At 42.2% G+C, this 12,344-nt stretch overlaps 1 protein-coding gene across 15 annotated transcripts in view; it reads right to left on the bottom strand.

The window, feature by feature from the left end:
• The window catches only part of Magi1 (membrane associated guanylate kinase, WW and PDZ domain containing 1), a 618,461-nt gene that overhangs the window by 418,864 nt on the left and 187,253 nt on the right, over positions 1 to 12,344 (bottom strand). The window lies entirely within an intron of this gene.

Below are 12,344 nucleotides of genomic sequence, written 5' to 3' on the forward strand. Positions count from 1 at the left end.
CTGACAAATCTAGAATTCCCTGGGAGATGGCGCTCTGAGCATGCCTGTGGCATAGTTACTTTATTAAATTAATTGAAATGGGAAAACCTATCTTAATTACAGGCAGAAATATTCCCTATGCTGTTAACTCCAGACTATGTTAAAGGTGGGAAAAGCTAGCTACACGCTAGCACGTGTACAGTCCTTGATGTTCTGACTGAAGACACTAACTGCCCCCAAGATCCTACCACTGGTGACCCTCCCTCACCATGCCACCTTTCCACAACTGCACTTCCAGAGTCCCATAGTTGCACCCCGTAGTCCCATAGTGAAAAGAGAGGGTGCATGTGGCAGAACCTGGGTAATACTTCAAGTCAATAAAGGACGCTAAGCTGCCAAGAGACTGTGAAACTCTATCAGAGCAGTATTCAAACGTCTTCCCTCTGTAACAGAAATGTTCTGTAATGAGCTCTGTCCAGGGTTGTAGCCTGCAGCTCCAATGGCTACAGGGAGCAAGAAAATAAATTTAAATTTTATTTCTCCTTAAATAAAAATTAAATAACCACACAGGGAGGGTGAATATTGTATTGAACGGCGCAGCTCCAAATATCCAACTCTATCTGAGCTCTACCAATCTGAAATTTGCTAAGTGGGATTACCACTGCAAAACAGAGGCAAAATGATGAGTTCTCATGATGTATCCATTATCTGGCAGGACTGCCTGTCCGTGGTGGAGCTTTATTAACAATTCAGATGCTCTGGATAACTACGAGGGTGAAATAATCAGCGCTACTGAAAGTATATCAAATGTCTCCAACCAATGTGTCCTAAGGACATAACACTTCAAGATGATGAAGGATGGGGAGAGATGAGGTGACAGAGGGGGTTGGGACAGAGAGAAATGCATGCATTGTGCAGGAGGCCAAAGAAAGGCACTGGGGTCTTCTATGGCTCTCTACCTTACTGTGTAGAGATAGGGCTTTTCCACAGAACTGGAACCTGGCTGCCTAGCAAGTTATCTCCTCCACCCTGGAATGTTGGGATTCCAGGCACATGCAGCCTTGCCCAGCAAGGTGAGGTCCTCCTGCTTGCACGCAAAAGTTCTAACCCACTCTGTCATCTCCATATCTTCACGTGCTCTTTATAATACAAGCATAGATTACTAGCCATAGTCACCACCAATATTATACAACTGATGTAAAAGAAGTGAAATTAAAATAAATGTGAGATATTAGGTTAGGCCAAATGTTATCTTAATAATGAGCCCCAAAATGTTATATTTCATCTTCAGATAGTTAGTCTCAACCCCAATGTTTTAAATACATATTAAATGGACCAATTAATAAGTCAATGATAACACATTTAACCATTATCTTTAATGGTATAGTTAATGAGATTACAGCTAAATTATAGGGAATAGAAACACATAAAATATCAAATATATGCAAGGAACAGATGGTTTAGACATAAGTTATAGCCTAGAAAAATTAGCAATACCTCTCACGTTTATTTCAACAAAAATTGTTTTAATTTGTAGGTAAATAGCATTCCTGCATGCCAAGGTATTATGCATCCCTTAATGGGAACGACAAAAATATATGTCACTTGACTAATTTCACACATGTGCATACTTTTCTAAGTTCTACCATAAAATATGCTTTAAAGAAAAGATTAACTGAGCTACAGAGAAACCCTGTCTCAAAAAAAAAAAAAAGATTAACTGAATTTGGCAAGTCAGATTTTGACATATTTTATATCTGAATTTAATTACAGTTATGGATGCTGAACAGTATATAACACTTGCCTAATTATACATGGGGGTGGTTTCTATAACTTAAAATGACTTATTATATTCTGAATGATTTTGCAGAAAGGAATCATCAATCCTTACCTATACATATCTTATAAATATAGTATAGTTGCCTACCCCAGAAATGTAACCCTTATCTATAGTTTCGTCTTTTATGGTTTCAGATAGCCATGAACAACTGCAGGGCAAATTATTAAATGAAAAATTCTGGAAAGAATAAGTTTGGGAATGAATACTCTTCTGAGTAGTGCTGGAAGCTCATAGCATTGCTACTCATCGGGCTGATATGAAAATCATCCTCTGTCCAGTGTACAGAAGCTATATATGCTACACGCTCATGAGTCATCCGGCTGTCTGCTTGTCATGTGTGCTATGAAAGTACCATGTAAGAGCCTAAGACAAACAATGCAATGCTGCATCATCCATCTCGCCCTAGCTCATCACAGAAGCATTGGGCCTCTTTACATCATCACATGAAAAAAATATGATTCAATAAGATATTTCAAGAGAGAGGCCACATTTCTATCTCTCTTGGGTAGTATCTCATTATAACCACCTTTGATGACTATTGTCAAAACAGTACAAACAGGAAACAGTACTACCCATATATGATGGCTGTTCTTGGTGGTCAACTTGACTACATCTGGAATTAACTAAAACCCAAGTGGTTGAGTATATCTCCTGGCAGCAGCCTATATATAAAAGACAAGCAAGGAGGAAGCATTGACTCTTTGCCTGCTTGCCCTTGCTCTTTCTGGCAAGCTTATCCCTTCATGGGCATGAGAGCCTATATTCTTTGGGAGTTCAGCATATGCTGAAGACCTCCTGAGATACCCAGTCTCACAGACTCAATAACTACTGGCTCCTTGGATTTTCTGTTAGTAGACAGCCACTGTTGGACTAGCTGAATTACAGCCTATATGCCACTCTGTAAATCACACACATGTATATACACATTCTTGTCTAGTCTAGTCAATCAGTTCTATTCCTCTAGAGAGGCCTGACTCATACACCATGGTTCCAGACATCTATCAGGAATCTTGAATTGTGTCTTTCACAGAGAAGGAGCGACTAGTGCAATGCTAAAGCCTTGGCATGGCACCAATCTGAAAGGAAGCAAAAGCTTAGTTTGCTAAGCTAAACTCTCTAGCAGTAAACATTAAATCCTTATTGTGGTTTTGGTGAACAGGTGTGAAGTCCTAAGCTTAATCCTCAATACACCCCTCCCATTCCTACCTGACTCATCCCTTGCTGGAGCATTTCTGCCTCCTGTTTCTAGAAATGGAGAGAATGGGGCAGTTTAATCATCTCTAGCACCACAAAAATAACAATAACAACAAAAATCATGCTTCTGGTTCACCCAAAATATACTGGCACTTCCTCCTATGAAAAAAAAAAAAGTTATCAACTGAATTCTGTAAAGAAAAGGTGAATAATGACAATGAAAGCCTAAGAGGAGGGCTCAGATTACTGTGTGCTTAGAAGACACACCCTTTGGGGGTATTTCCATTCTGCTCTATAACAGACTAAACATAAACAGAACTGCTCTGGCCCTGGTAGGGACTGTTTTTATGAAAATAATGAAAAAGAAGGCTTGCTTGCTAATAGTATAGCAAATCTAAAAGAAACAAGACACAATGGTCTAATAAAAAAGATAAGCAAATCATAAAATAAATTTGGACTATGACAATAGCTTGAGAAAATCAATTCTAATGCAAGAGACCATGACAATGCCTAATTACTCCCTGCTAGTTATGCAGAGAAAGTCAAAACATAGGACATCCTTGATGGAGGAAGGCCATTAATTAAATAAAGAAGCTGCTTGCCCTGATAGGTTAGAACGTGAGGGAGGAGTAAACAGAGCAGAATGCTGGGAGGAAGAGGAAGTGAGGTCAGACTCCACAGCTCTCCTCTCAGAGAGACATGATGCTCTACTCGTGCGGGCAGAGGCGAGAGCTCTGCTCTCTGAGGCACACGCGATGAAGCTCCGACCCAGGATGGACGTAGGCTAGAATCTTCCTGGTAAGCGCACCTTGGGTGCGACACATATGATTGGAAATGGGTTAGTCCAGGTGCGAGATTAGCCGAGAAAAGGGCTAGAGCTAAAGAGTCAAGCAGTGATTAAAAGAATACAGTGTCCGTGTAATTATTTCGGGGCATAAGCTACCCGAGCGGGGCGGCTGGAGTGGCGGGAAGCAGCCCACGGCTCCTATTACTACACATCCTAACTTCAGTTAAAGAACAAGTGAAACTATGAGGTCTCTTTGCTCTGGTTTTCCTTGCTTGGGTACTAGGGATTGAACTCAGACACACACATGATAAATATAAACCATACCACTAAACTATATAACTATATACCCTCAGGTTTTCATTTACATCTCAAAAGTAGAATTTAAAAGGCACTTAAATCCTTTTAAACACACAACATTCTGTATTCCTCTGATTCTTTCAAACACTGTTCTAGACCAGATAATGTTAGTTAATGAATAATCTTGTTAATTTTCTACCAAATCTTAATAGTAATCTCTGTAGTTAGTTCACATCTATTTCAATTCAACATTTAATTCAATTAATATTTAGTGATGCTCTATTTGGCAAGCACCATACTAGTTGTGGAAGCTCTGGTAGTAAGCATGATAGATTTCTCAGGCAATGGAACATCCGGATTTATGGCTATCTGAGGCACAACAAATGTAGTAAAGAGACAGTTCAGGGTGCAGCCATAACACACAGAAAGGGCCACCAGCCTGGATAACAGAGGAAGAGGCAGCTTTCCAGACAGAGTGAATCCAGGGTACAGAAAAGACCTATCTTAGACCAAGAAATGTCATATCAGCAGCTTAGCAGGGGGCTGAACCATGCATGTGGAAGGATCCCTGTGTTTAGCTAGTTCAAGGGTCCAGTGAGCCCAGAGAAGAAGCAGATGTTAACACTCAGGAACACCTACATCCTATCGGTGAGTTTCAACTTCTACCAGGAGAAAGCTCCAAGGCTCTGGATTTGAGGTTTGTAGGAGAACCACTGGGGTGCTCTGTAGAGTGGAGACTGGAGGATGGACGAAATTGTGCCTAGACAGTTTGAGGGATGCCTCATGAAGCTCGCATCCTGTTGGCCGGCCCCCCGCCAAGTGTCACCACAGAGACACAACAGATCACACGACACCAACAAGTTCAGAGACCCAACATGAACCTTGGTTTTGGTTTTTAACAGAAGCTGAGACCTGAAGCGAAGAATTCCAAACTTACTAATCTCACTGGCAAAATGAGAAACATTTTAAAGTCCAATTTCTAGAATTTTAGCTACAATTACACATAAACTTCTTTAATATATGCAAACACAAAGCAATCAATAAAGTTACTGATTGTTATACCAACTCTCCCTAGGAAATGTTAAAAACTAAAAATGTTAATTAAAAGAGGATTAAAAGCTATATGGCCAAACCACTCATTGTACCTACTATCCCTGAAAATACGGATGCTAACATCATTTTGGGAATCCTTGCTCTGTCTTTTCCCTAAGTTCTTGTGGGATCTTGGAGAAGAGCTCTATCTAAGAGCTGGGACCACAGATGGGCAAATAACAGGACTTGTTTGCACAGCACATCTGGCTTCAGTCCCAACAGCCCTTCATGACTTCTAAAACAAAACATCTCATTTGTGCCCCTAGTCCACGAGGGGAATCAGCACATGTGGCTGTGTGGAAGGAGAAAAGAAGGGGCCAGGTATGCGAAGAGGCCCAAGGTTAATCCCAAACTACAGGTGCTTCAAACCACATACGTGTTGCAGGGACCATATGGAACTATACACACATGTGAAACGGGTTGCAGAAAGAGCTCTAAGTTTCAAGTCTTTAAAAATAAACCCAGGGCTGGGAATATTTAGCTCAGCTGGCAGAATCCCTGCCTGATATGGACAAAACCCTGGGTCCTAGACCCAGCACAGGCGCCAGCTATGGGTATGCTGAGGCATATCTATATTCCCAGCATTCCAGAGGTGGAAGCAGGGGGATAAGGTTACCCTCAGCGACAGGACAAGCCCAAGGTCAGACTGAACTACTGAACTACAGGAGACCTATCTCAATGATTAAGTAGATTCTCTGTTCTCAGACGACCTAACTCCACCCATCCTTCACAGACGTGTGATTTAAAAAGCAGACAGCGGCTAGGGAGATGGCTGAGTAGGTAAGAAAGAACACTTGCTCAAACACGAGGACCTGAGTTCAGACCTGCAGCACCCAAATAAAAAGCCAGTTGTGCCCATGTGTACCCATAATGTCAGCACTCTGGAACTTCCTGGTTACCACCCTAGCTACACTCCATGCACAAGCACACAGCAGACACTATGGCTGCCCTGGCCCCTAAAGGTGGCGGCTTAGACAATTAACTTTCTCTTCTGATACAGCATTCAGATCTTGTGCTCCATATTGGGGTGGTATAGAGTATGGATTCTAGCAGCTAGTTCTGGCTTTCCTCTTAGCCATCAATCATTTAACCACGTAGAAAGTTATACAAGGTTTCTACTTACTGAAAAACACAACTGTTTCTTTCTAGTCCAGAGTGTGTTTGTTTGTTTTTGAGACAACCTCCATGAGAATATTGAAGGACATTTTAAGATTAAATTAACACTAAGCATTTAAAGATGCTCCCTGAAAAGCGGGTGGCATGTACTATCTGCCATCAACCACCGAACACACAACCACAGCTCAAGGTAGGATGCCGGCAAAGTAGGGAAAAGGGAGATAGAAAGTGGTATCTTCAAAAGCACAGGCACAGAAAGGGATTAATGACTTCAAATGGACACTAATCCTGGGTGTTTTTAAAATTTATCTTTGAAAATCTTCTGTCAGAGTTGCTTTCGGGGGCAGGGTGGGGTGGGGAAGGAACGAAGCAGCAAAAGAAAATTAGTGACAGCTTATCAACTCAAAATTTTGGCCAAGGCTGCAGTCCTTCATTCCTGCTAGTGCAGAGGAATGACTTCTTCATCTTTGGACTCTGCTTTGTATGGCTGATACCTTCTTTAAAGGCCTATCTTTCATAATACAAAGTTGTAAACTTGCTTAAAACATTAGGAGGTTTTGTTGACTTTGGGTCAGAGGTAACCCAACCATACATTGTTGATGCCAACTTCAAGAGGCTGAACACCCCTGAGAACCTCCAGAAAGAACTACAACTCTGCCATCACCTTTATCTCGGAGCTACAAGATTACGCCAAGCTGCCGACCTTCAGAAATTAAATGTGTGGCATCTTCACCCTGAAGCCTGTGATGACGCAGCCACACTGGCAAAGTAAACATGGGTTTAGGCATAAAAAATCATTTACATATCTATTTAGACCAAAAGCCAACAGGAACCCCCCCTCCACAAAGCTATGTGCTTTAGGTTAGTGTTCCCTCAAAATTCCTATATTCAAGCCTGAAGCTCCTGTGATAGTTTTAAATGGCATCGCCTTTAAGAAAGAACTTCCAAAAGCTTTGTTCTCACAAACAGGGTACTGACCTTATAAAAGGCACAGCAGCTGCCCTTTCTGTCTGTAGGGTGTGGTCTATGAGACACATGTCCTTGGCAAGCACTGAATCTCCTAACCTTTCCAGTCTCCAGATCACTGAGCAGCACAGCTCTGGCTATGCACGCCCGATCTAGGAGATTTTTAGTGACTAACACACATAAGGCATTATTTACAAAAACTTTTTATTAAGTGTGAATGTTGCACCAAACAGTCGCAGGTGCAATGCCAAAGACAGCCAACAGTGCTTGAGAAAGTCTCAGAGAAACGAATATCAAAGTTATAAAATCCCCTCAGGACATTCTGAAAAGCAAAAATAGTTAACTTGAATCAGTCACTGAAAAATTTTGACAGCAGAACATGCTTTTATAATGGCCAAATGAAGCATAGAGCCCTACGTGAAGACTCTTGTTTGCACCAGGTGTTGATCGATAAAACGTATAGCATTTCAGTTGTACTCTGGACTCATTACTGCTCACGGATGAATTATCTTAGGAGTCGTGACAATTTCCACCTACAATTGAAAGCTTGTGTCCTACACATACAAAAAATGTCTTATGCAGGTTAATACCTGGTGCACATACAGACATTAAGACATTAGCAGCATGACCCGGATGCAGTGCCAAGGCCACAATGCCATCACTAGCGTTTAGCACATATGGTAACTCAGGAACCTCTGCTTGGGGCAATACACATTTCTGACTTGGAAGTGAAATTTCCTTCCTTCCTTCCTTCATTCCTTCCTTCCTTCCTTCCTTCCTTCCTTCTTCTCTTTCTCCCCCAAGTTGTCTTCTTAAGGGGTATTTTAAGTGTGACTTTTGAATAGTCACAAATAATCCTGAAGTTATTCGTATACCACTAAAGCCATATCTGGAAGAAAAAAGTATTGCCTGTCAAAAACAAAGTCCACTATGTAACTGCAGCTAAAATATCAGGAACCTTCCTATCACAATGCCGAGCAAAACACACAGAGGAAAACAAAACAGCCATGTGGTATAATTATAAATACTATAAAGGAGGTAAAAGTCATCTGTGTTGCTGTCATTGCTGCAGGTGGTTACTGGCTAGGACAGCCCTAGGGGAGGCCTAGGAGACGCGATGGTCATATAGACATGAGTCACACAAATGAAAAAGCTGGGTGCTAGACAAAGGGTGGGGGATATTTTGGTTTCTAAAAACCAATCAAGCTGTTCAGTTATAGCTCATTCATTTTTCTGTCTGCACTTATACCTTATGAAGATAAAAGTGGAAGCATGAACAAAACAAAACAAGAAGACAAGACTAGTCACCTGGACACCTAAGTCAGGAGCTTCAAACAAACTCAACATAGACAAATGTGTAAAGAGGAGCCTTTCTTTCCTTGAATATCACATCACTAAAAGACCAGAGAAAAAAATTCTGGAAGATGAAACTTTGCCCCAAGCCCTCCAAGATCATAATGGTTACATTATAAAAAATAAAAAAAAAGAAAGCCTAACAAATACATTAAAAAATTAAAATTTACAGACAAGGATAGAGGTAGAGTTGGTTCACTTACAGATAAAAAACCACCAACTATATAGTTGTGGTTAGCACCAAAGCACTGATCCATGGAATGGTTCACCTGCAGCTCCAGAAAGAAAACAAAACAAAACAAAACAAAACAAAACAAAACAAAACAAAACAAAACACCACTAATGGAAAACATAAGATTAGCCTTTATAAAACAAATGGATTAATTATTTTTCTAAATTTTAAGCCACAGATGACCAGATTCTTGGCAAAACGAGCTACCACAACACATTTCTCTCAGCAGAAGTCACTTCCCATTCAACTCCCACAGCCAGACCCCTCATAAGAGAGGTTCCTGGCAGCCTTCCCAAATGACTAAACAAGTCTGACTTATGTTTGCCATTAATTTTCAATGTGTTTTATGACTGATAGTAATATATTACACACTATTAAAAATAATCACACACGTCCATGTGATTAAACACTCAAAGGCTTGCCCGAACCTTATCAAGACTGCAATACCCCAGTATTGTGAGTGAGTAAAATCCACAGGCAGGTTCAGGTTGTGGTGGCACAAGCCTTTAATCCCAGCACAGAGACAGGTGGGTCTCTGTGAGTTCAAGGTCAGCCTAGTCTACACGGCAAATTCCAGAAAGGGCTCCAAAGCTACAGAGAAACCTTGTCTTGAAAAACAGACAGACAGACAGACAGACAGACAGACAGACAGAGGGACGAAATCCACAGATAATGATGCCTAGGTTGTTTGTCAGCTGGTATGAATAAATATGTTTGCAGCACAGAAACAAACAAGCATGCGGAACTATGATGGGTGTGGTACTGGGTAGTTTAAGAAAAGTGAACTTTGAAAATAAACACTATCAGACTGGAGAGATGGCTCAGCGGTTAAGAGCACTGACAGATCTTCCAGAGGACCTGGGCTCAGTTCTCAGCACCCACATGGCAGCTCACACCTGTCTGTAACTGCAGTTCTATGGGATCTGACACCCTCACACAGACATACATGCAGGTAAACACCAATGCACATAAAAATAAACACACACACGCCAAGGTTCGAGACTGTGCCAATAATGGGCATTATTGGGCAAATGTTTGGACTTGACACTGACTTTCCCTGTTCATTTGTAAAATAGGTTTAGTGGTCTCTGTGGCATCTTGGCTTCAACACCCGTGAAAGTATGTGGAACATCAGCCTCTCTAATGACACAGGGAGAGTTCTGATGATGGCTGTCTGTGCTGATTCTCCACAGACAGCATGTTGCTCTGCCTCCTGCCTTGACCTCATGGGTCAAGTATGGTTGCCCAGGAAGCTTTAGCTTCTCCTGTGCGTGTAACTTTATCTCCCAGCTGGGGTGGAGGTGGGGTACCGATCCCAGCATCTCCTTTAGTAAGGGTTTCATTAGGAAGAAGAACACGGAGTAAAGATGACAAACCAGATGAGGAGGAGCAGGATGAACAGAAGGGTTGGAGCAGCAGTAGCAGCAACTAGGGAAGAAATCCTTTCCATATAACCTAAACAGGGTTTTACAAAACTAAACCAAGTGCACACAACCCTGAGAGCCAGCTGAATTTGCATTCCTCTCTTCCTTAAGAATGGGCTCTATGAGGATCTGACTTACACATAAAGCATCCCATTACAATAAAGCACAGCACTGTACTGGGCTATTCTTTTCCCAAAGTGCACAAAGTAGAACACTTCATCTGTGAAGCAGGCTCGAAGACGAAGTTCGGAAACTTGACAGTTGGTATGTAACCATAATAAAGACAACAATAACAAAAACAAATAACTAATGATCCCAGTTTCAGAATGAAAGCAAAGAACGTTGTGGAGCTGAAACACTAGAAAAGGGGGCTGGAGAAATGGCTCAGCGGTAAAGAGAACTTGCTCTTCCAAAGAAGCGGAGTTTGATTCCTATCACGCACATCACAGGGTTCACAACTGCCTGTAACTCCAGCTCCAGAGACTCTCTGGGTACCTGCCTGATGGAGGAAGGTCATTGGTTAAAAAATAAAGAAACTGCTTGGCCCTCATAGGTTAGAACATAGGTGGGTGGAGTAAACAGAACAGAATGCTGGGAGGAAGAGGAAGTGAGGTAAGACACCTCACACAGATGCCATGCATCGCCAGGGCAGATGCAATGAAGCTCTGACCGAGGATGGACGTAGGCTAGAATCTTCCCGGTAAGCGCACCTTGGGGTGCGACACACATGATTGGAAATGGGTTAGTCCAGGAGCGAGAGTTAGCCGAGAAAAGGGCTAGAGCTAAAGAGCCAAGCAGTGATTAAAAGAATACAGTGTCCGTGTAATTATTTCGGGGCATAAGCTAGCAGGCGGCCAGGAGCCGGGCTGTAGGAAGAGGCCCGCAGCTCCTTCTACACCTGCCCTCACACACACATGGGAGGACACACAGACACACGCACCATAAAAATAAATAAAATCATGAAAAGTACAGGATATAACTCAATTAGTAGAGCAGTCTGCCTAGCATTCATGGAGCTAGGACCACATAAACACAGGCTGGTGGGGCACACTTGTGATCCATCACTTGGAAGGTGGAGGCAGGAAGACCAGAAGTTCAAAGCCATTCTTGGCTACACAGCAGGTTTGAGAACAGCCTGGGCTACAGGAAACCAAAACCCATTCAACAAATTTTGACTTGATAGGTATTGCCCAGGTACCAGGGATACTGTTGAGACACACAACATAGGCAGTTCAGCTCTCTCTGCTGATAAACCCAAAAGATAAGCAACACATAAGGTGAGTGTTAGTAAGAAAATTACTGTGATGTGTAAGTGGTGGTGAGGGACAGCAGGGTGGCAACAGAAGGCTCTGCAGAGCCATTTTAGGCTGTCTCAAAAGTGCCTAAATGATACTGAATTTAATGGACAGGCCAAAGGACTAACGAACAGCATGGCATTCTAATAGCCACATCAGTATGAATGGCGCTAAGACAAGCTGGCAACAGCCCCGGAACACAGAACTGGACTTCCACCTTGACTGCAGTATGGTTAGAGAACACACTGCACGATCACAACTCAAATTTGTTGAGATGTGTTGGGTGGTCCAGGATATAGACAATCGTTGCACACAACCTGTGGATGCTTGAAAGGAGCACGGGTTCTCCATCTGCTGGATGAGGTACAAGTGCCAACTCCATCTCCTTCTGGTGTTAAGGCCTTCAGCAGCTGTGCTAATTTCTTCTCCAGCTTCACCGTATAGGTCATGGAGAGGAGATGCTGAGAGCTCCAACTTCTACAACTATACCACAGCGGCCATAGAGAGGAGATGCTGAGAGCTCCAATTACTGTTACTCTTGGTGCACTTCTCTATCTCCCTCCATCTGTTTTGACTTCAAGTAGTTTTCGGCTCTACTGTTTGGTGCACAGCCATTTTGAACTTTTTTGTCAATCTAGCAAATGGACCCCTTTTCTAAAAGGATCCCCTCTCTGGGACTAGGGATTTGGCTCAGTAAGTAAATGACTGTCACTCAAGCAGGAAGGCATGGGTTTAGGTTCCCTTTTTTTTTTTTTTATTATTTTTTTTT

The sequence above is a fragment of the Microtus ochrogaster genome, unplaced genomic scaffold (genome assembly GCF_000317375.1).
Source record: "Microtus ochrogaster isolate Prairie Vole_2 unplaced genomic scaffold, MicOch1.0 UNK1, whole genome shotgun sequence".
NCBI lineage: Eukaryota > Metazoa > Chordata > Mammalia > Rodentia > Cricetidae > Microtus > Microtus ochrogaster.